The sequence below is a fragment of the Cyanistes caeruleus genome, chromosome Z (genome assembly GCF_971803275.1).
Source record: "Cyanistes caeruleus chromosome Z, bCyaCae1.hap1.1, whole genome shotgun sequence".
In the NCBI taxonomy this organism is placed as follows: Eukaryota; Metazoa; Chordata; class Aves; order Passeriformes; family Paridae; genus Cyanistes; species Cyanistes caeruleus.
The window spans coordinates 43,328,173-43,353,575 of record NC_141732.1 but is presented as its reverse complement, the minus strand read 5'-3'; the positions used below and the strand labels follow the sequence as shown (position 1 = coordinate 43,353,575).

Here is a 25,403-nt window from a genome sequence, read left to right as displayed (position 1 = left end):
GGGCACCATCAATATAGAGAGAAATAGGTATGCTACATTTCTCTTGGTCACTGTTGGAGCTGAGAGAGACTAGTCCATTAAAGCCTCTTTTGCCCCCTTGAACTACTCACAAAGGAGAAATTTTGATACTCAAAATTTGAGCTAAGAGAGGTCTTAATTCCTTCCTGCTGTTACATGCACTTCCTCATGTTACAGTATGACTACTGAGTCAGGGTTGCAGAGCACAGGTAGATTTCTTGGTCACATCACTAAATGTAGAAATCTTAAGTGGCACATCTGTGTTCATCTTCTGTTAAAAAAATACAAAAACAAAACAACAAAAAAATCCCCAAACTGCAGTAATGTGGAGCAAAGCCTGTTTTATGTGCTCCAGGAACCTACAAGAATAAATGCCTTAGGGGAGTAGACAGATAGAAAGAAAGAGGGAGAGAGAGATAGGCATGCAAGCAGGCAGACATTAGGAAATCTGTCCTTGACCTTCATATGCCAAAGAAATTATTTTTGTTTGAGGTGGGGGAAAGTCAACCCCTTAAGGGAAAACAGAAGAGGGGAGAGAGGTAATAAGGAAATGAGTCAGACACAAAGAATTGTTGGCAAATACAGGCACTTCCTAGTAAAGGAGGACGGTTTTCAGCTGATCTAATGTTCAAAACCACAGATAATATGTGCCTGGTTTTTATTTAGTCCCTCTTGTAGCTAGAAATATTAGAGTTTAATAAGTGGAAAAAAGTGAGAAGGAAGACCCTTTTCTCTCTTTTCCTTGCTTCCCTGACACACAGGGGAGCAAGCTGAAAATCTGAACCAGTGTTTTAATTTGGGGGTTAGCTTGTTTTTTTGCATCACCAGATAGAAACTTTGAGAAGTTTTTTCACTGTAGCCATTTAAAAAGGTAAAATATATGGTTTCTTCACAGAGATCTTTCTAACCAGATTGAATTAACTTGTGTAACTGTATAAATACAATTATGATAACTGATATTTTATTTCAGATGTTATTAACCAAGGAATGCTGAACTACTCCAGATCCATTAATAAATCCCTGAGGTCCTTCTTGCTCCAGAATCTGCTGGGTCTGAAAGAACCACACAGTTCTTCACAATCCTTACAAGCACTCAAATTGCAGTCTGAGGAGCTTGTTGGTGCCTTTTCCAGATCCTAAACACTACAACCTAACCAGTATAGGGTCTATCAGAACATAAAGCCTGTGGCTTATCACTGTTGCTAAATCAAAGCTGCAGTTATGAACAGAAGAAAAACTGAGGGCACCTAAAAGTCAAGTAGAAATACTTATAGTAAAAGTGAAGAAGGCATTTTTGCTACCTCGGAAACAATGAGGGAAAACCAAGAGGCTATGTGCTCACAGGAGTGTACAATTGCAGTCAAGGATGGCCGAAGTTAAGCAAATGAGGGGTAAGTGGTGAAGATCTATAGTTTGTGAGGGAAGATGAGCTGTGGAAACACCCATTAATTCATTAGTATGTTGGTATAAGTCTTTGTTGAGAAGTCACTGTCTTCAGCCACTAGACATTTGAAGTCCTGCTTTTTCCTGTGAGATAATGACTGAATATCTGAACTGTCTGAGTTCACACTTGTCAGTCTGCAGAGTCAGAAATTGGGAAGGCACCTCTGTGCCTTGACTCCCAAGGTACAGAGGTGCTACAGACCTGCAAGGCAGAGCATCTTCTCTGACAATGTCACTAGAATTTAAACATTTATGCAACAAGCTGGTTTTTATTAATCTCATTGTCAATCATTTCATCCCCATTCCCTTGTGAGGTGGGAGGGGATTAGCTTTTGTTTCTGAAGTCCCAGTGAACGAGCTCCTTTCTGTGGAATTACTAGGACACTGCCAGCCGGCACTGCAATGAAATTGTCACAGGGTAGGTAGAGATTATGTTATCCTCACTGGGTCCTAATTTTATGTCTTTGTTTGAGCACAAACACCATATTCATCACTGACCCACTGCACACCTGACCAGCAGCTACTTGCCTCGTCTTTGCTTTCTTGAGCAAAGGTAACTGAGCGTTGTCTGTGGCAGATGAGCAGGCTTGTGGACCGCACTCCTGTGATTACGTTGCCGAAAGAAGCATTCATGGAGTGTTAGTCTGAAAGAAATGCAAACCTCATCGTCATCAAGTAGCTGTCAGCAGACCGGTAGCTCCATCAATTTTAGACCATTTACTTGGTAAAATAAGGTGGTCCATATCTGGCCTGTTTAGTCATGTTTTTAAAGGTAAGCAGTGATTGCCTTGGAAAGGAAAATGTTACTGTTAAAGATCTCCTTATACAAGTGAGCAGGACAGCCAATCAGATATGTGGCATTTCCATGGGATTCTGGCTTTAGGGCTGCCTATCAAATGGATCATTAATGAGTCAGGTTCTGGCAAAAGCACAGGAAAGCCTCAGGAGAAAAATGGGGAGATGAGCTGGCATTTCTGGTGTCAGTGTCACTGCTTCTAGCCATGAGCTTCACAAAGTGTAAGAGGGCAACCAGCCAACCAAAGGTAGGAGTCATTCTTGAGCAACTTCCCCAGAAACTTTGTCAATGAAGGGCTCTTTTCCAAAGATCATTGTGGCAGAATGAGACGTATCTTCTCATGGTCCTTCTCAATCTGGGTTTTATTTCTCCAGATGGCAAAGGAAGCCACACCAGGCGGCGTGACCCCATGGCAGATGTCCCATCCTCCAGCTTTACTCCCATGCCTAGGAGACAGGGGCTAAAATCAAAGACCCACTCATTTGCCTACTCAGGTGGCAGTCCTTTACAAAGGGTAAGTCAATAAATTAAGGCAGATAACAGAACAAAAAAAGACGAAGAGAGAAAGCCCAGAAGAACCATGGAAAAAAATTCCCCAAAAGAAAAAAAGTAAGGAAGGATATTAATGAAGGAAAGAACCTGAGAGAGTAGCATAAAAAGGAACAGGAGAAGGGAAAGGCGACTTCAGGGTGATATGGTGGAGAGTAAAGAAAAGAGAGTGAGAAAGAAAAGACACCATTGCAATATCTTGCTGAAAATTAAATTAAGTAAAATCAATAACATCTCAATTTTAATTTTATTATCATGCTTGTTTCTTGATGTAACAATGGATATACAAGAAATGCTCTCTAAACAGATAGGAAAGTGTGAAATTCATTCCCCTCAGTTAAGGTCTTAAAAAATCCAGCAACACTGTCTGAAGGGATTATTTTTTTCCTCATGTAACTTATTACAGCATTTTCTTTTTAGTTTGAATATGAATTAGAGAATTTCTATGAACAGTCCCACATGCACAGCACTAAGTTTAAGAGCAAGGTAAGTGTAGAAACATTTAGAAAATGGTTTTTTTTGATGATACAAGGCAATACTAGTATCTTAACAGATCTCTTAGAAGAGATTCTTTCTCTGCTAAATAAGCAATGTTTCATCAACCTGTAATTACTTCTTATGATGTAATTACTACTGCAGAGAAGTGTCAAAGTGTACAATGTCAATGTTGGAGAGCATTTGCCTTTTATACAACTTTATTCACTGCAGGGGTTTCTATGACTTGTAGCCCTTTCTGCAGGGGATTTTGGGACAGTGCCATCTTGATTATGAGGCACTCTGAAGAAGTCTTTTCCCTTTGGCAAGCTTGTGGGACAGGAAAACTGACCTGAAACTCCATCTGATTTTATAACCTTCTCTCTAGGATGAATGTTCAAGTAGTCTAGATTTTGTACTGTCAAAGGCAACATGAAAATGGAAACCCAATCCTTACAATCCCTGTATCAGTTGCTGAAGTATTGGACATGGCACATCTCATTATCGTCTTCAGTTTCTCATACCCATATGTTACTTTTCTATCTTGGCACCGTGATCATGTTGTTGTACCATTTTTATAGTTTTTCTAGAGAAACAAAACTGCCCCAGAAGCTGGTGTGTTTGCTGCTGGCATTTCCAAAGCAGTTCATGTTATCTTAAATCAATCATGAGCACATAAATGATGTCAATGGTAGAGATCCTAAAGTATCCAGAATTTCACCATAAACATATTAAGTGTTCATTTTGTATCATATACCAGAGTCTGCTGAAGCACCTTTTACTGTTATCACTGGCATAGCTGAAGAATGGAAGATGACCCTTAGTCAGGGAATGAAGGGTAGGAGTAGGCTCCTAGGGGACTCAGATGTTGATTTTTTTCTTGTGCACCATATGATAGAAACAGAATTTAGAAGGTGATCCTGGAAGAATGAAGGACATATTTCATCTTTGTGTGGTTTTGGTTCAAGTAGTTGCATCATGCAGTTTACTCAAAATAAAATTAGCTCTTCTGGTTTAGATTTTAGCAAAAAAATGAAAATAATTACCATGGGGAGCTTTCTTCCAACTTTGTGCCCTGAAGATGAGTTTCCAAGAAGCAGCTCTGAAAGGTTCCTCACCTTGGGGCACTAATAAATTCTACTTCCCTTACTCATTCCCATACTTCCTAAATGTGTATTTTTGCATGTTCACTCAAATAATGTGATTGTCTGAACAACACACTCACAGGATACCAGCCTAAAAAGAATAGCTTTAATTTTTTGGCTATAACTGAGAAGATATTTTAAAGATCTTAAAGATGTTTCACAGTTAGGTTTCTGAAAGATATTACTTGAAAGTTGAAAGTAATTTTAAACTCTGTCTAAGTAAGAAGCTGAATGTAAGTTTCACTAATGTTTTCTTTCTTTTGTTGAATCATCCGATTGCATCTGATTTCCTTTGAGTTTTGGTCTTTTCCGGTTTGTGTTATGCCTATTTTCAATAGTACTGTATGGAATACTAACCAAGAACAAGCTTTATTACAAATGTTTTTTTGTGGCTAAGACATCAGCAAGCCAAAGACTTTCAAATTAGATTACAGAAAAGAGGCTGTCCTGTTGACATGTTATTGAGAGACGTCTTTCTTGAAAACTCCATCACAGCTAACTGAGCAATGGTCTCATGTCATTAAGCTGAACAACTGGAGACTTTGTCTCTGTTACTTAGAGCTGCAGAGTGTTTGGATGTTTGGAAATATTCATATAAGTAAGAGAAAAACAAGCAGATGCGAAGGAAGGGAAAAATGCACTTATTGCTTGTTAGCATAAAATCTTTGTGACACACCTCAGAACCTTTTCTTCAATCACCTTTTCGAGGTGTGTGTGGATGAGGTGATGCACACAATGAGATGGTTCTCCATTTCAAGGTTTATGTGCCAGCTGCAGCAGCAAACTGAGGAGCTCTGTTTTTCTAGAAAAACACAAGCAATTCTTCATTTGTGTGAGAGAGGCACAGTTATATTGCTTTCAGCACAGCTTGGATGGTTTACGTTGGCTCCAGAAAGTCTTGCAACAGAGGAGAACAAAATGTGAGAAGAGATTGGGGGTTTTGTGTCCCCATAACCATAGTTTTAAGTGGTTCTTCATGAGAAGGAAGGTGCTGTTTCAGGAACAATTTATGATTTCTGAACAATTTATGAGCATACATTTCTGAACAGGAAATTGGTTCAAGACACAAGTTATCACTGGCAGACCTCATTTATATGCAACAAAAATATCACCTACAGCTTTCCTGAGATTGGCCCGTGCTCAACATGCCTTCACTGATTACATGTGTTGCCTGCAGCTCTGTTTTGATTGCACACACTCTATCCCCAAGGTTTCTTGCAGGAGAGGGTTACACAGAACATGTTGTTCCATAGGAACCTCCTTCTGACAACGAATCTGTCTTCACTGTCGTGTCTGTCATACCGACATAAATCAGTGTCAGTATACCACTCCAGAAATAGTCTGGGCCTGCTTTACCTTCAGGCAGCCTCAGACAGTTGGCACACATTACCTCTCTCCCAAGATCCAGAAAGAGACAGGTGCTCTGTCAAATTCATGAACATTTGTCAACTGAAAAAGATAGTTCCATGGAGAAGCAAGATCTTCCTGTATATGATTCTGGAATTTTGTTTTCCTTTTCCTTTTTAGCTTTTTGCATCTTATCAGTGGCTCTTTATGCCCTCCCAGTCTAACTAATTGATTCCTTTCTCTTGTGACACTTTTGTAATTGGATTGTAATAAATTACACCCTGCTGTTTAAGAATGTGTCAAATATTGTTTTAACTTGCCCAATGCAAAGAATTGAGGACTAGAGACTGAATCATAAAGCATCATAGAATTTTGGTGGTATCAAATAGACACTTAATAGTAATTCTGCTGTCACTTACATCTACATAAATCCAGTATGACTCCACTGGCCTCAAGTACTTTCTCAGCATTTACATCAGTCTGAGTGATGGCAGATTTTAACTCTTCATTCCTGTGGTGAGATAGATGGACTCCAGGCCAAGATACACAGACTGTGTTGGGAAAGCAGTGAGTAATGCTACACAATAATTTGAAGAGGCTAAATTAAAAACACTGATGGTTGCCTGAGGATGCTGTATTCATAAAGAGGATGGCTAAGAAATACCCCTTTACCTAGTGCCTAGTATTGCAGTGAATCTTTGCCATGGATAAAACCAGAAGTTTTTACACATATTTCCTAAACTTGGTAAAGTATTATTTCCTGTACTAACACGATTCAGACAGTAAAAACAGGCTGCCAGGCAAAGACCAGACTTTTCTCAAGAGAGCAATTGTTTTCCCTATCACTGTGAGTCAATCTGGTCTCTGGACTGCTCCAGTCTCCTCTCAGTGCAGCAGACTTGCCAACTGCGCCAAATTATGTGTCAAGGCTTTTGGCAGTGCAACCTATTTCCCACAGAACACCACACAGAGAATTGCACTCTTCATTTAAGTCACTGACTGGACTGGAACCACTGAACTCTTTTACACAGGATAGAAAAGCTCGTGTTTCAGCTGTTATTTTGCATGGGGACTTCTTTTTTCATTATTGTGGCCGCATACCACTGGCAGTTGTACAGATTAAAAACAATGCTTTAATCCACACAGCCCCTTGACAGTACTCTTCACACATCCTAGGAGTAAACATTTTTGGTTAACTGCTTCACAATTCTATTTAAATAAAAAATCCTAGAAAGTAGATGCGATGTTCTGTATTGCCTTACCTGCAAGAGGAATGTGCAATCATTCACTTCTTGTGCCTATTTAAAATCCTGGACATGAATCATTATGACTGACCTATATAGAAGCAAGGAGGGTCAAAGTCTGTTTTCTTTCCCTCTCTAAAATGCCAGCAGAAGTGTAGGTTAACAGTGACTCACGTTAATCTTAGCTGAGGTGGTTGAACCTTGGGAATCCAAGGAATGATTGTTGTTTCACACAGTAATTGGAGATCCATTATAAAGGTTCCCTTCAAGTGAGGAGTGTACAGGCTGCTGCCTTTGGTATCCTGGCAGACATTCTTGGTGGCACATGCTAAAAATCAGGTCTCAGCTAGGGGAACCTGGCCGCAAGATGGATTGCTGCTGTAGACCCAGATCTCTTCTCAGCATGGACCCAGAAATGCAGAACCTTCGGGTGCCAGTGGTTTAGAAATGGTACCCCAAGAAGTAGCACTAAGAGCAGAACTCAGTCTCCATAAGCAGTACATTTACAACTTTTTTTCTGGTCCTTGTAGTTCATGTTCCTTTGCTTTAATTTAGGATATGTGGAAAAGCGCACACATATTCTTGATATATTTAGTACAACTTTAGATTGAGTGTGAGGGTTTGCCACAAGGAAAAATTCAACTAGTTCCTATGCATTTCCTGGTTAAATTTGGTCCCCCAAGATCTGCTGCAGTGCCTACATGATACAGATGTGATTTTTTTTGGAAGTCTCTAATTTTGTCTTGCATAATATTCAGGTCTGCACTTTTAGTTACTGTGTCTAATTTAGGAAGATCCTCTGGTTTTCTGTCCACTTTATGTACATCTTGGAAAATAAATGAAAACAGGCATGACTCAAACAATAAAAAATTCTAAATAAGGAAAGGACAGATAGGCACTTTTGGAACTTTTAAATGAAAACCTGATACAGGAAGAAGAAATGAATCTAACAAATAAACTTCCTATGCATTGAAAGATCAAATAGAATCAAAAGCTGAGCAGTTAATATAACACATATTTATTGCCTATGCTACAGAATAACAGCACTGTCCTTGCAGGCAGAACAATCAGGAAGGGTCTGAAAAACCTATCACTCAATGCTTTATGGCTTTTTCCTCCATTGTTCACATTCATATATAGCCAGATCTTCCAGTCTTGACCTACATTATAGCCACTTCCTGCCAAGAAAAAATTGACAGTAGGTCTATATTGTCATTAGTGCTAGAGCATACAAAATATTAAGGCATTATATCACAGCTACTGTTTCTCAGTAGGGAATTTCTTGGCCTTTTGAAGTAATTCAGTGTCTTGTTTACAGTGAAGTTCAAAAGACAATCATGCACCTAAATTGCTGTGCTGGTTTTGCATTACACTAGCTTGAAAACAGTGCTCTAGAAGATCTAAAGTGAGGTCTGGTCAAGGAGCTCGACCAGCGAGAAGCAGGGTTTCACATGGGAGGCCTATAGAAAGCATTTAGTTTATGAGCTAAAGTGAGGTTCCTATGACTGCCAATCTGCCTCATGCCCTGGCTTGTGTCTGACAGCTGTGCAGCGCTCTGTCTCGTGTATCATCACCAGAGATCTTGGAGAGGGAGCTGTGCTGACAGTCCTGCCGGCAGTGCTCAGGGCTAGGTGCATGTCATTCTTCTCTCACAGCAGAGCTGGCTGCACAGCATGGTCAGTCGTTGAAACTTGCTCCAGTTGGTAAACAGAGCAGGAGAGATCTGCAAGATTCACAGGGAGGTGTTTATCAATGTTATTCCTCTATTTTAATAAGCACACTCCAAACCAAATGGCAGATGTTACTCCAACCGCTCCTGAGCTTCTTGCAATATCATGCACAGAGCCAGGCCTTACTGGTAGGAAATATGAATTTCCACGTCAATCTTTTTGTTTCTGGAAGCCAAGTCAATGTAATAGTCACCCTTGTGATATTTGTAAATAAGTTAGCACAGCGTTTTCACTGTTGGAATTAACTGAGTACCTAATTACAGTGATAGAGAACTATTCTTTTGTGGCCTAATTACAATAATGGAATACTGTACATACCCTCCAGTAAGGCCCATGTATGTCTGTGTGAACATTCTTTCTTTAACAAACAAAACCAAAGCATCCATATCACACATGGGCTTATGTGCTGGTTCAAGACAGGAGAAAATTTGTGTATGTCCTACCATGAAGGTATTTTCTGTGAACTGGGCCGTAAGATTGCAATTCTAAGCAGCCACACAATTAATTCTTCAGTTATGCAGTCCAATTAGGACAAATGCTTCCTTTCTAGTTTAATTAGAGATGGGTAAGCTCGTTTGAGCTTATTTGTATAAAATATGTGCTCATTAAACAAGGCCTGGATTTTTTTTCAGCTTGTTAGAAATGCTGTAAAAAAAGAGCTTTCTCACACTGGCTCTAGCCTTTTTAACCCTTTAGAGACCACAAACCTGGCAGTCTACCAGTTACCCTCAAAGCAAAGTACATTTGATTCTCCCAGAAAAAGAGTGACTGCACTACAGTAGGAGTATTTGTAAACTCCAAGCTGCCAAGCAGATAAACATCTGCCACTGTCAGATATCACTTATTATGACACCCCTCCCTGGGGGCTAATGCAGTTTGTAAAGTGTTTGTAGGGTTTGGAAATCTTTTTTTTTCAGAGGTCCCTGGCAGCAGAATGAACGAGAAACTTTGTGATTGACACATAGCCTGTCTGCTGAGAGAAGAGCAGGGGACTTTTGAACCAATATATGGGTACTTCTGTGGGGAATGAAGTTGAAAAATTTACGTGAAAACTATACAGTATGAAGCCACAAAGGGCAAAAAGTCAGTTGAAGTGTCCCAAGGGAAGGCAATGCCAATGATTTGAGCATACTGTTTCCCCCTTTCCTCCTCTTGTGTTAATTATTTCTTTTGTGAGCTCATCCATTCAGCAGAGTTGTTCCTGGAAGTGAGAGCACATGCATGAATCTCATGCTGAAAAATGCCCCAAAGCAGGACATCATTTATTCAAACCATACCTTCAGAAAATCGAGGACTCCATCCCTGTGGTCAGGGCAGGTTTTCTCCTGACATGTTCCTTCAGCTTTGGGTCATTGAAACAGAAGGGAGGAAAGACTGAGCCACCTTCCAGGCTACCTGTGGCCACAGAGAAGTGAGATCTCACCAGACACATCTGAAAGCATCCAAACCTTGGCAGAAGACCTGGCACAGGGGCAACACCAGTGAAGGAATCTCCCAGATGGCTAGAAAAGGCACAAGGGCAAGCTGTCAAAAATTAAAGTCTAATTTATCCCTCTTGGAGCCACACTTTACCCAACACTGTCAGCAAAATGGACAGATGCAAACTACCGGCTCACACAAAGTAGTAGATGGCAGCCTTGGCCAAATGAGCTCTGGGGCATGACACAGCTATCTTACAAATGCAAATCCACCCCTTTTCTCCTGCACGTGAGGGGGATTAAGCATGCAACAAGTGTGCATTCAAATATTGTGTGCACAAACACAGCTCTTGCCCTTTGAAATACTAGCCCTGAAAGCCTCTAGTTTCTGCTGTAATGCTTAGAGCCTTGATTTCAGGGGCATGGAAGGAAGAGAAAGGTTGAGTGTGGTTCCCAGGTGATTTCTACGGGGCAGAAAATAGCCCAGAGAACAAACAAAGCTTGGATTTGGGGTTTGGAGCCCGTTGTTCAAAGGTTGAAGGAAAATGGCATGGCTCTGGTGTCATGGCTGTCTTGGCCTACGAGCTGCCTGCAGCCATTTGCAGGTTGATGAAATCTCTGGATCAGAGGGAAAATGTAGCATATATACAAGATGAAACTCTAGGTTATGCCTTTGGGCCCATGTTAAAAGTCTACTGAACTTAATGGAAACCTGGGCTTTAGAGACCAAATGATGTCATAACAATGAGGCACGGCTCAGCCCTACAAGCAGAGGTTTTGGCTTTCTCCAGGGCTTGGTGCTGAGCTTCTTACTGAGTCTCCACACCCACACTCTCGGGATTGCCTTGTGGCTGATACATGGTGTGAAATAAAGACACCGCAATTTTCGTAATTTTATTTAATTCCTGCAGATTTACAATGACATCATGGTACTTATGATCTTGTATTTTCACAGGTGTCATATCGTCATCTCTCAGTGTGAGCAGTTGCTTCATTACAGTTAAATGGGATGGGGAAATGCTGGTTTTGAGCTGGGACCTGTCATGTTGCCTTAGAAAAATAACCAAATACAGACCATTTTTCAGCCATATATCAGAGGAAAATAATAGCATGATTTTGCTATAAGGGAATTGCTGGTCCCAAGATTCTTTTTAATTTCAGAGAAGATTTCCTAAGTAATTGGCCAAAATACGAAGGGGAGACCTTCATAACTGGTAACCTGAAGAGCTAGTGCAGAACTATTTTCTTTTTTCTCTCTCACTTTCCTGATAGGCAACTTGTAGCAAATAGAAACACTAAAAGAGATGACCATGACCTAATGAGTGGAGGTCTCAGCAACAGTCACCAGAGGGGGAGCTCTTTGAAAGAAAGCAAGATGAATTTTTCTCTTATATCTGCAAGTGTACTTCCCCACAAAGGAAATATTTTTTTTCTAGTCTAATTTTCTGCTGTGAGAGCAAATTGAATTATAAGGGTCATTTTACTGGCACTGTGTTTGTGCCTCAAAGTTGGACTTCAAATACTTTGCAACAGATTAATAAAACACATAGACAAAAAAAAAAAGGAAATACAACAATATCTCTCCTGTTATCTAGGAGACATTCAGAAATTCTTATATTTTGATTAGGTACTATACAGGAATCCATATAGTGTTAGTTTCACCATGATTCCTAAATATAAGTCTAAGTCATTTCAGCTGGAGTTCCTCCGACTTTTTTGAACACTGGCAAGTGGTTCTGATTTTATTTCAAACCAGACTTGTGTGTCAGAGAAGTGACTGGCCACACTCCCAGCTCCCATTGGAGCCCTCATTTTATCTCAAACCTCCCTGTAACTGTCAATATCCTCAGAAAAGCTAGAACAAAAATGTGTAAAATGTTTACTTCTGTTTTCCAGGTGGAATAAAATACCACACCTACTATAAGGTACAATGACATGTGCCATTCTTTTTCTTCCCTAACCACAATCCCACTAACTGAGAGAGGGGAGACACAGTTATTCGAGTTGATTCTTGCCCAATATGCTAAATTTGCCTCAAGCAATTGCCTTCTGGGTAAAAATTCTTTGAGCACTCACACGGCCCAGAGAGAGCATGAGCAACTGTCCTGTCATTATGCCAAGCACTTGGAACAGGAGCCACGCTGTGTGTCACATTAAGGAACATTTACAATTGCAAGAGGTTAAAGGTGGAAAGGGAGTGAGGATGATAGAGATACCTCTGGAATTTGGCTGACAGATCACAGGGAAGGCTGAGAGGTCTGTGAAACGTTAAAACAAGCTCCTAAAGTGAGATATCTTACAGGATGAAGAATATGTTTGCCTACACCTGCTGGATTTCCTGCATGTTCTAATATATCTGAGTCTGAATAGAATATTTTTCATTAGAGACAGAGGACACAGGCATCTCCCCATCATCGCACTGTTGTGTCCATGAAACTGTTAATGAGGTTCTGATAACTGTGGCCAAACCTGAGTTACTGACAAGGGAATTTTCAGGTACTGCTAATGCTTTTGGGCAGTGTGTCAAGGAGGATGCACAGCTCTTTTCTTGTCATCAGACAGCAGGACTTTCCCTCAGCAGAGATTCTTCATTAATCTAATCAGCCTTAGGATATGGTGGATAAATCTTGCATAACTAAAAGAAGGGATAAAATAAGATGGCAGGAACTAATAATTTTTTAAAGTGGAAACTGGTCATCAGTGGAGCCAACAAGGGTTTCAGATTTGGAAAAGGGAGTGAAATATATCAGAATCTTCAGATTTTATCTGTTATTTAGGGGGTAGAGATAAAGCCTGATAAAAAAGAACTCTGGAAGGGCTTCATAAAACTAAGAAATAAAGCAATAAAATGGGAGATGAAATTCAGTGTAGATAACTGTACCTGCATGTTAGTGAAAAAGTTCCAGCTTAACTTATACTTTGAGCAGCTCTGGTGGGACTGTTTCTCTATGGAAATAGGATCTTGGTTTTCACAGAAAAAAAAACCTCAACCACTTCTCTATATGGTTTAAAATGATAATTTGTGTGCTTGGAATTATTTGAGAGAAAATATAGCATAGTAGAAAATGTCATAATCTTTGCTCCCCCACACCTTGAGTATAGTGCAGTCCTTTAAGGACACAGAAGAAATGGAAAAGGCAAAGAGAAAAACAAGCGTGGTCAAATGCTTTTAAACTAGAGCTCTATGGGAAAGACTGTTGAGGTTGTTGTTAGTAGTTTCTAATAAGGGAATCAGTGCAATGGGAAATAACAAGAAAAAAGCATTCATCATTTCCTCATTTTCCCTTGAACCAGGAGACACCAGAAAAGATGAGTGCAGAAAAAAACCCACAAAATACCTCAGCAGGGTGTTCCACAGAGAAGGCATCAGGGCAGTGGGCATATTAAGTGTGCAAGGTTTCAAGAAAGAATTGCACAAATTCAGAGAAGAAAAATCTGATGGGAGGCTACTGCTTTTGAAGGCCCAGGAGTTACTGAACTGCTTGTCATTGGATATTAGGAGGGTGGTCATGGGAAATACACCTCTTTCCTTAACACCTGGGACCAGACACTGCTGGAGACTGGATGTTAGACAAGGTCAGCCTTTAGTCTGACTTTTTTTTTTTCTAAGTTTTTGGTCACCTTTCTGTTTGTAACGTACCACAGACTATCCCTTTGGCACTCCTATGACACAACTTCAAGTGCTTTTCTACTCTCACCACCACAACCATGGTGATTCAGACAGCTGTTAGCAATTTAAATCTGCTCTTATCCTTGAGCTCCAATAGGACCATGCCTCAAAACAACAATGGCCTGGGGTTAACTTTGGGTACAGCAGTCACTGACTTCTCTAAGACTTGGTTTAAAACTACATATCTGATTAAGAATTTTTCTGAAAAAGGAAAGAAAATAATTATTACTTTGCTGAATGCAGACTATCACATTTATGTCTTTTAGCTGCAAGAAACCACACCACCAGGCAATCAGAAATATGTATAGAAGCTAATAACTCTTCCAAGAATTTTAACAAATACTATCTCTGTTTTATGCTTCAGACTGAGGTTTTTTTTTTTCAATTAGTAACTGCTTGTAGGCTTCTCTATAAACACCATCATATTTATTTTTTAAATTTTTATTTATTGTAGATAGACAGGTGCAGCCTAAGAATATGTCTCAATTTATGCAGTTGTATAGCTCTTATCTAGCAAGAGACTCGATGCTGAATCAGAGAAAATATTTCATCACAGGAAAAAACTTTATCCACAGTAAAACTTAAGGAAAGGGTAATGGCAAATCTGGATAGTAGTAATCTGGATGAATTAAATAACCCCATTTTACAAACAGACATGATCACATTTCTAGACTCTTCTATTATTTGTTTTTGTCAGGATGTATTTAATTATCTTCTTTTCAGTACCAGTGCTAGGCCTTTGAAGAGATGATTACTTTATGCAAAGGATCCAAAACTGTGAAAAATAACTGTGAAGTAGGGAAATATACTAATGATAGATTCTACAACTTTGAAAGCACAGTTAACTACTCTCCAGAAACTGGACTGCTTTGAGGAGTTAAAACAGAAATGTCAGAAATTAAAGGCAGCTTGCCCAGGGAAGATATGAGATCCTCTTGTCTGCAGGTGACAAACACTTCATGGAAAGCCAGACTCAAATTTCCCTCTATCGTTTCATGGGTTAAGATGGCCGTACAAGGTTGCAGCTCAGCCTGTCTCGACAGGACACATAAGCTAGCCCCCGAAAAGTTTTCATCCCAGAATAAAGTGTTGAGCCAAAGGATATGGTTTAGCCAATGAAATGCTAATTGCTTCTTTCTTACCTCATGCTACAACAAAGTAGGCCCGGCTTAGGGTTTGTGACAGTGGAGCAGAAGAGGCTGCATGTTTTTTCAGCCTCTTTTGCATCTCTGCAAACCAATTTCCCCTCACGCCCTCCTAAGAGACATGTGAGTGAAGTTATTCCAGTTTCAAAACATTTATTTGAAATCTTAGGCAGACTGCTTAAGCACACAGGCCAGTATGCTGCTGGCAGCATGGGGTCTCTTCATTTCCAGTTCTGGGTTTTCATCACGACATCTTCTGCCAGGAACAGAGTTCAGACAGCCTCTAGACACTTCTCTGGAGAACCAGTTAAACCTTCCCACGAGTGCAAAGTGGCTGCAGGCAGCCCACATATTTGTGAGCCAGAGGAAGAAAGCAGAAATTTAATATCTCATTGTAAAAAAGTGGATGCCTGGAACTTCGAGTATACTTCCATTCTGAGGACTACATGACAATAGAGTTGTCTATGTCTCCATATAACCATGGCATTCAAGACTTTTCTCCAGTTTAATAAGGGTATAGCCATTTCTCCTGCAATCGTTTGAGACACATCCTTTGTTCTTTTGGTTAGAAGATCACAGCATTGTACAAGAACTCATTGAGGTTTTCTGTTCTCTAAATACATGCCTGAGGCAGACCTTCCAGACTTTTCACTCTCATGGGAGGACTTACCATTTCTTAACTGTGAAGATATCTGCCTTATCCCTGCATGTCCTGGCCATTCATCATTGCATTGTTCAAACTACAGAGCTACAGTGCTACAGAGACCTGTATTCTGCTTTCTGGGAATGTGTAATGAATGCCAGCAGGCAGGTAAGTACCTTCTAGGACTCTCCTGGCTTAGCTTATTGTGGAGCAGCAGAGAACAAAGGGTCCTGACACAACATCCACATGTCATCTCATTTAATCTTATGCCTCATGACAAGTTACATTAGACAAAATTGATCAACAAAAGTAAACCAGCACCTACCCATATTCATTGGGAGCCCTGGGAAAAAGTCCATTTTCAGTTTAACTCCTGAAGTGTCTCTATCTTCCAGATCTCTCAGGAAGCTGAGTTTGGATTTTTATTTCCAGAGCACCTACCTGCTTTGCACGAGCCTGGACCTGATTGCCCCATTACAGAAAAACAGGGTACTCATGATGAGGCCATGAAGTTCCCCCAGTCAGAAACCAAGGCTGTTGGGAAACTTCTCAAGAAAGGTTCTCAAGGGCCATTGCTGGAGTGAGCAGATCTTCTGAGACTTGTCAGCTTTGAGTCCCTTGCCTTGTGACCCTGTCTGTCTGTCTGTCTGTGGCAGGGGTATCCAGGCTTTCTGCTCTGCTCTTGCTGGAACAGCACAGGATCAACACCCTTGTCATACCTGGGGCTCATCTGAAGTAGTGCTAGAGATGCCCATAGTGCCTATGGTTTTTTCATAAGGATGAGCTCTCCACTGGCTCCACTCTGCTCTGCAGAGCCACAGGTGTGTCTCCCATCTCTTATATTGGCCTTGCTAAACCAGTCATCAAGTAGCTGTCATGCTGATACTCACTTGCATACCTATATAATACAGTGCCATCCCACTTGAAAGGTCCTGCCCCTTCTTCTTGTTCTTCAGTTTTCTCTTTCACCCTCTCTTGCACTATTTCAGATCTGAGCTCTGTCTTCTTCTTCTCATCCAACCTCCCTTCTTTGCCACTTAAAACCTGTGGCACACTGTGTTCTAGGTGGAGAGGAGTTTATGGCCTTGAGTATACAACAAGGTTGTGCAAATAAATTGCATCCTCCTCAATCAATTTCAAACATGCTATGACTGGGTCTTTCCATCTGATTGTTTCTGCAGTGTTGGAAAAGCCAAAGATATGAACTCAACATCTGCTGCTCCTCATGATTCTTTTTTAGAATTATTATTATTTTATTGGTTAGTGCAGTGAGAGACTGTGGAAGTGCTTGTTTGGTTTGACCAAACTTCTCAAACAGATGTTTTCCAATTGTGAGAGGATCTGACCTCTATATAAATCAAGAACTGTTTTATGTTGTGCCCAAGCACTGGATATACCAGCATAGTTTAGTGGTGGTTTTCATAACTTAAATGGTAAAATTCTAGCAAGGATGAATACTAGTTGTAGTTGTACTTGCATTGTTTAAATTAAAATGCAGGTTTTTCTTCTAACATTGTTCTGGGCATCTTCAAAGTCATAAAATGAGATGTCTCAATTGATGGAAGAAAAGTGGCTAGTAGAAGCAGAATACCAGAAACCCACTAACTCACTAATCAGTTATTATACTGACTTTTTCAGACCATAAATTGCAGCTATTGCATTTCCCAATAAACAGACTTCCCTGCTCTGATACTGAGGGATGACATCTGGGACATGTTTGAAATATCACAAAATGGGTTGCACATATCATTTCTTCCAGATCATTCAGAGAGATAAACTAGAGTAGATGAGGTAAAGGATGAAATCACGGGTGGCTTTTGTCCTGTGTTTCCCATACTTCCTATAGCTTTTTGTCTCTTTTGGGAGATTCTGTATGCCAGCAAGTTCCCCTCATTATTTATTTCCATTGCACTCAAGTGCACAATTAATTATGGGCAGATTTCCTTCACTACCTTGCAGCAAAAGAAAAGTCATGTTGAAGTTCTGGCTCTGGTGAAATTTACTGTGTTTACTGAGCATCAGAAGGAGATGACTGGATATTCACTTTCTGACAGTGAGATATACTTGCAAGCATCTTCCTCTTTCTGCTTTCTTTTTTCTCAAGGCTGCCCTCTGGATATGCAATTTCTTCTACCCCTCTCTAGTGAGATTGCCTCCTTAATTCCAGATATGAGCCCAAATCTCTTCTGACAATCTTGGAGCAATTGCAAAATACTGGATTGAGATTGTTTCCTTATGACAATGAAATGAAAATGCTACTTACAGTGATACAGATCTGAGCAGCTTTTGAACATGTGACATGGTTTTTAAAACCTCATGCTTTAAATCCTGATTCCAGTGCTTGGGCTTGAGTTTTGAAATACAAATTGCTCATATATTAAAGGGAAAATAAAAACAAAAGACTACTGCTATGCAAATTTGGCTGTGAAGGCATTATTTTTTCACATGATCATTTTCTCTTGCTTCTAGCTACACAGAACCTTTAGCTTTGAATTTTGGTTTCTCCTTTATGTTGAGCAAGCCAGAAGTCAAAGTGCAGTTCAGATACAACCAAAAAAGAGTTCACAAAGCTGGCGAAACACAAATTTTGTAAGGTCTCCAGCCAAATACCATAAGTAGCTTTCCACATACAGAGACACTGGTCACAACTTTTCTTTGTAGATTTGCAAATCTGTGACTAATCAAAATTTATTTATGGAGTGCATTGCAAAACCTGAAGCCAGATGTGTTTTGCGTCATTTGGACTTTATTGGGTACATTTAGTTGGAAAGCACATTTCTTTTTTACTCTCTTCATTGGGCAACGTTTGCACACAAAAATTCCTTAAGCAACCCACAAACTGCCTTTAAAATATTAATTTACTTTGTAGCTGAACACTTGAAAGTTACAAGTATGAGCTTATCAAGCTGTGTAACACAGCTTTTCTATAGATACATTAAGGCATCTACACTTGGGGTACTCCATGGTGTCACACGAGAAATCTGGTGATAACTAGGTGTTGATAATAGGGTAAGCAGTGACAGAATTCACTAGTATGTTATTTTCTTGCACTTTTTTTGTCATGGAGATATCCATCTTGGAAAAAAAAAATAAAAGAAAACAATAAAAAATGGACTTTTGTAATTTCATAGGCTTAATTCATATCAGCTAAAGAAGAGCAATGTGTTCTGAAGCTCACTTAGTAATGTGGACATATATTTTTAAAAGCATAATCCCAAGCATACAGGAGCAAGTGCATTTTGTATCATCCTGAATGAATTTTAAATGGACAGATTTTTAGAAAAGTACACGGGAACAGAAACTAAAGTCACAAAAAAGTATTTTACACATTTGAAAATCCACAGAATAGTTATTTTTTGGGCTTTTCCATACAGCAGGTAAAGCCACCATTTTTCAAAATTCAGCTCACACCATGGGTGACTTCACTGCAAAACTATGGTTTTATTATATTTCTGAAATTCCTGTAGCCAAGATTAACCAGAGAAAGTTTAATATCATACCTGACAGATACAGGAACACAAAAAGCATTTATCAGTTATGTTAGACACCGCTGAATGGCATTTGTACTTCATCCTTTTGCTCTTCAGCGTTTTGTCTGAAGAGCTGCTCTCCTCAGTGCAGAGACAGCCCACCAACTACAGTAAGAAACAGGCAGTGAATTACTTATTTAAAACATTGCAGCCTATTATCCCAACAGAGCAGAGCTGCACACTTAGATGCAGAGACCTGGATCAAGGACCTGCTGTTTCCTAGGTTTCATACACCAATAAAATCAAGGGTCTTTTTCCAAGCTCATGATAAGCTCAGCTGCTGTACAGGTCTTTGCAGGAATAAAAGGATCATAACTGAAGCATTGTATGAGTCTGTTTCATCCAGCACAACCAAAGAAAGAGCTCAGGTTCAGTCTTACTTTTGTGCGTTGATCAGTACCTTATGCCAGCATATTAACCCCTTAACCATCACAGAAGGAGGCAATACTACAGCAAAAAAAAATCTCCAGTGGGATTCTTTGTCTCACAAAAAAAACCAAAACAAAACACTTGATCCCCACACCCTCTCATTTGAGGAGGCAAATGTTCTGTACAACAACTACTATATGTAAAGCAAGCACTACAAAAGAGCAAATCTCTGTGCAGCACCTGTGACTATTTTATAAAGAACCTTGTTGAGCTCAAATGGGGTAGAATAAATGAATAAATTAAAATCTGTTTCACCTGTGGAATCTACTTGTAATTATGAAAGCATTCAATTAAGTGTTAGAACTGCATTGTAGGATTTTTAGGTTATACAGGCATTGAGAAGTCTTTGCTTAATCAAGGTTTTATTATGAAAATATTTTTAATAGTATTATTCTTTGTAAGTCAGCTGTTTTAAAAAGCTTTTCTCTCTCTGATGAATAGCATGGGGTTAGTAACATCTTTTCAAAAGTTCAGTTTATTTGCAGGATATTATATATGTGAGACAAGTCTTCTCCAATAGAGCTTTTTCTGTTTTATATCAGTCTCTTTTCCCTTATATTCTGTCTCTTGCTGATAAATTTCTCACACAAAGTGAACAGAATTTCAGAGTCAAAAAATTATTTCTACTGTTTTGTATAGGTTGGTTTGTTTCTAAAGCACTGGCTGTTCTGTTTCTGTCTATATAAAATATACTTAAATAGCTGAATTTTCTCCAGTTCAGTCATGTAGAAGGCAATGCTACAGCTAAAATGACATTAGTTTTTACTTTTTCCATTATATTACAATTTTCAGAAGTGTATAAGGACAATGATAAATAATTTATATTGAAAATATTAATTGCACACGGTTTTTCTAATAAAAATTAATACATCTTAGAAATATTCTTAGCTCTATGCAATTCCTCAACTCTCACCCTTTGATCTGGTGATCAGAAGGCACCTGGTGTTGTACTGGCACCAAGTCCACTCTTGGGATCCTGTAACATCTTCATGAACTTCTGGGGACAAAACTGAGCATTGTCAACTGATGCTGTTCAAGTTTTGCCTTTTTTTTTCTTGTAAATGCTCTCTGTATTCTTCACACATATATTTGTAGCTCTGTAGTCTATTGTATTAGTGACTAGTTTCCCCAGCACTTTTCCATGGCTTTTCTTTCAGCAGAAAGACAAAACAAATTCCAGAGCTCCAAGCCCCAGGAGCACAGCTCTGTGCTACCTTGGTTCTTCCTGGGAACCAAGGCTGAGAACAACTTTTCCAGGTACATTCTCCTGGACAAAGTACAGCTAGTGCTGAAGGGGGGACTCCACAGAAGGGGCTTGACCTCGGGGGGCATTGCATCACCACTTGTCCTCCTAACTGGTGCTTTTTATCAATTATGCTAATTTCCTAAAACCCATAAAAATGTATTCAGCCCTGGGGTGGGGTGGGAGGGGGGTGAAGCTTTGTGGGCATCTTTCCATAACTGCCTCTGAAGGCCTTCAAATAAAGGTCCCCTTTTATATTACCTCCTTACTAAAATTATCTCGAGTTTCATTTCCAGGCTGGGCAAAAGGTAACACAACCAGACATGAAGGAAGAGATATATATGTTTTAACTGGTTCTCTTAATTTAGGCTACAGTCTGGGCTTCACTATTCCCTGTATCACTTAGAAGGTAGAGAAAAACCATAAAACAAAAAATACTCAGTAAAATTTCTGCCAAATAATATTTGGACTAGAAGGCAGAGCAATGAAAATGTTTTCCTGAGAGAGTGCAGGTGTGTTATATTCAGTATTCTCAGTATTCAGTGTTACACTCAGTATTTCTCTTTGTCTGAAACCAAGATGGGGCTCCCTGAAGAAAGAAGGAAGGAGCGCTCATCAAGGACTCAGTGTGGGTTAACTGGAGCAAGTACTCCTTTTGTGTTTCCCTCTTATATTGTACTGGCCTTCCCTGTCTATGAGGAAAATCCATCATAGGTGTCCTACTGGCTGTGTTTTTTTTGAAAAAGCAGCATACTGCTTGGCTTAGTATGCCTCATGTCATGTACTGACTGCTGCAGGGGAGCCTTCTGAAAATCAGAACCAATCAGAAACAAAAACCTGTCACTGCTTTACTCAAGAGAGAAAGAAGCAAGTTTCTAGAGAAAATGCAGGTTTCCATCAGACAATCAGAAAAAAATATTATTTTTTTTTTTACACAAACCTACCCATATGCAGATAGAATCTATCAGTTTTGTTCTGCAGGATGAGCTCCTTATTGCTTTGCAATTTTTTTCTAGTTTATCCAGAGAATTAACTAAAGGAAAACACTGTGAAGAAAGGTTAGATAATGGGAAACCTTGTAAGAATTTAATTGTTCTACACTTTCTTTTCCCTTCTAGACTCTTGTCCTCCTGTGTGACTGCAGGCACAAGGAGAAACTGCATAGCTCTTGCTTGGATGGGGGAGTGGGGAAGCATATGGGGGTTGGTCATTGCAAGACTGCCAGGAGAACAAGCTAAGTGCACTGAAACCTTCCTCAAAACCAGCCAAAGGAGAGGAGAAATGGACTGCAGCCACAAAAAGATAATATATCTTCAGTGATTTACTTTTTAAAAATGTTTGCTGCTGGAGTGCAGCTTTATAAATTGGGTACCTGCTTGATAATGTTGCCCTGTTCCTGCTCTATATGTTTGTTGCTTCATTTATGAAAAACTGACATTTACAATGTAATTATTTTAAATTATTTGGGTTCTTTTATGTCTAAATGTGAACATTTTCAAAAGACCTTTTTTCATTAAAATATATAGAGCAAATAAATGCAATATATTTTGGGCATTAGATCAGAAGGGTTTAGTTAGGTCTTTTTTTCCATGTCACCTCCTAAGGGAAGAGCACATTAAATTGCATAGTTTGCATGGCAAAATAAGTACAGCTTTTCATCGCCAGTGGTTCTCAGAGAAAGCTTCGTTTTCTAGTGGGACACACAATCTTCTGCTGGATGGAGCTCTGAAAGCAATCTAGATGTTTCTCCATTAAATAATTGTGAACACAAGGGATATTCCTCTACTGCCTTTGAAAAAGTTCACTGAATGAGCTCCTGAGGAATTTGAGCTGAAGATTGCTTTCAGATTTGTAACAGATTGGTCTGTTTCTGAGGTATTGTGTGTGTGCCTGCATTGTGTGGTCATGTGTGTGTATGTGCAAGCACAGATACAGAAAAAATCCTCATGGTCAAACATCAGTCAAATGGAATATAGCCTGTGTTTTGGCTTAGATTGGCAAAGAGGAAATTAAATGCTTCAAAGGATTATTAGGACATTCTAAAAATTGGAACATTTAAACAAGAATAGGAAAAAAAAACATGAAGCAGGACAAGAAGATAAAAGAGAAAGGCATGCATGTAAAACCAAACCCAACAGATAAGTGTCCTGCTTTCAGACTTTCAGTAAACTTTCAGTGACTGGCAAACTTGGTCTTGACTGTCTGCCAAATATGACCATTTTAAGACATGCAAGAGTTTATGACCCAAGAAACACCTCAGATGAATTATTTAGCACTTTTCTCAAGTTCCCCCTTTCTCCTTCTAGTGCTAGCCTTAATATATTTCTTATATATGGACATTTTTCTCCTACACACTCCCTTCCCTTTCTAATTTTCATAATACAGGGATTTGATTCAAACCCCACAGCTATGTTAGGAAAGAGCTAGAAGCAGCGGCTTCCGGGAAAGGGGAGTAGGAGTACTCTTCCCCCCAGGAAGAAGCAGAGTCTGTTTTTTCCTGGCCACAACAGAGCAATTTTTGTTTTTGTTAGCAAGGAGACGATACATCTGACCTTCCACTCTCCTTTCTTTTAAGAGGTGGTAAAGGTAATCTGTATTTCTTTAAGATCTCTAAAGGATCTTCTGCTAAGATCCTGTATCCTTAAAAGTGACTCCAAAAGTTACCCTAGAACCTCTGGAATGATACGTTTTAGCAAGCACAGACAAGACTGAACGCTCTTAATAAGCAGCAGGTAACTGATAAGAAAGTCAAGTCTTTGCCCACAAACTGCGTTAACACTTGCTGAAGTAAATGCCTGGCCTGTCAGAAAATTCTCAGAAAGAAGGCAAAGAGTGCTGTGTCCTAGAGACTCTGAAACAAGGCCCTGTTTTGTTTGGTTGTGGGTTTTTTTTTTTTTTTTTTTTTTTTTTTTTTTTTTTTTGGGTTGGGTTCTTTGTTTGTTTGTTTATTTGTTTGGGTTTTTTTTTTTGGGGGGGGGGGGGGGTGGACGGTTGTTCAGACCTTTTTTCTTACCTGCTAGCATTCCTTGAGGATGGTGTATGATTTTAGCTTATGCTTCTGCTAAGCAGTCCTCAGTAGCCCAATTTATAAAGTAGGCCTGGAGAGGCCTTAAAGTCAAATCCCATTATGATTAACTGGGGTGACTCTTGACATTCATCTAAGCAACCATATCTTTTGACATAAGTTCCAAACATCTTCCCAAAACAGCTACATCCAGTATACTTCAGACTCTTTAGAACATTACTACACACAGGTTCACATTATTGTTCTTAACTTAGCGTATTTTCATACCTTTCTACAGCTGGTTGAACTATTTCTCTTGGAAACTAATTATCTAGGAAACATTTCTTTCATGTGGATGGTTCATTCTAAAAGTGAACCTATATGTTTGTAAACATAATACTTTGCATATTTTTTCTGGATGACTTAATAAAATGTTAGCTTTCAAGTTACTGATACATTGTTTATATCAACTATTATGTTTGTTTTCTACTCAGAACACCTTGTTTTTATGGTTTTTGCAACTTTATTTTCTCAAGCTTGAAAACAATTGAAACAGTTCATGACAGCGTACTCACAGCTACTAGCCTTTCTTGAAGGCAAATATAGCTCCAGTTCTTTCTCTTCAAACAGGAATTTCTTCACTTGCAAATAGCAAGTTGTACTTGGGACAACTTGGAATAAAATATTCTAGCAAATTACCAAAGCAGTTTCTGGTTTTGCACTCCTTTGCTTAAAAGACAATAAGACAAACAACAAAGTTTAGACCCTGTCTGCAGTCATTTTAGAAATGTAAGCTATTTGAGCGGTTGAGGTTTTTTGATCTGTGTCTACACTAAAGAAGAATTTTTTTTTTTTCCCCATGGATTTTATGAGGAATTACTCCCTTCATCACATGTCTTGTGCCCAGGTGTGGTAAATGAACTCTTGATTACTGAGTTTTTCTGTCACAGGTACCCCTTTTCCCACCTTTGGTGTGCACTGTGCTACCACCACACTTTCACTGGGTCACTGATGTCAGCAGCAATTGTGCCAGATGACTGGGACTTTAGGGTACATTTTTACTACATGAAGCAGATGCTCTTCTTTATTTAACATTGATTAAAAATCAATCTGTCTTCTAAGTCTTCCCATCTGCAAAACACATAGGCTCAGGAAGTGCGTCTGGGATTTTGATTAAGTACACGTTTTCCTCTCCTCTTCTTTTAAAGGTATGAATGAAACATGAGGAAAATGACACCCAAACTTCCGTGGTGTGTGAAGGTTTTAAAATACTCAGCCAACTTTTTTCTTTCTTTTTTTCTTCTTCAGACATAGTAGATTATTTCTTACATCTGGGTTTCAGTAGAAACAGGAAGCTGATGAGTCAAATGTCCATAGGGATTGCTCTTATGGATTTTTCAAAGCTGTTGGCAAGAATGAGGTAAATCACCTCAAGCCTCAGCTTTTGAGGTTTGGTGAAGAATGCTGGCCTGAAAAGGCTTCAGAGCACTTTGGAGGAAGTTTTCTGGCAGGGAGATGGTCATTGACATAATCGAGTGAACTACAGGCACAGCTGCTTGAAGTCCACTCTAACTA

At 39.4% G+C, this 25,403-nt stretch overlaps 2 long non-coding RNA genes across 3 annotated transcripts in view; both read left to right on the top strand.

The window, feature by feature from the left end:
- Positions 1-25,403, top strand: part of LOC111940721 (uncharacterized) — a 54,644-nt gene that overhangs the window by 11,917 nt on the left and 17,324 nt on the right. Inside the window, exon 2 of one of the 2 annotated variants that reach the window (XR_002869639.2) lies at positions 2,632-2,771. The exons of the other annotated variant lie outside the window; for it this stretch is intronic. This is a non-coding gene — a long non-coding RNA (uncharacterized LOC111940721). The remainder of the gene's footprint in view (positions 1-2,631; positions 2,772-25,403) is intronic. 2 annotated transcript variants of the gene reach the window in all.
- LOC147648398 (uncharacterized) lies at positions 20,739-24,531 on the top strand. The gene is made up of 2 exons (XR_015280657.1): positions 20,739-20,838; positions 21,943-24,531. It is a non-coding gene; the product is annotated as an uncharacterized LOC147648398 (long non-coding RNA).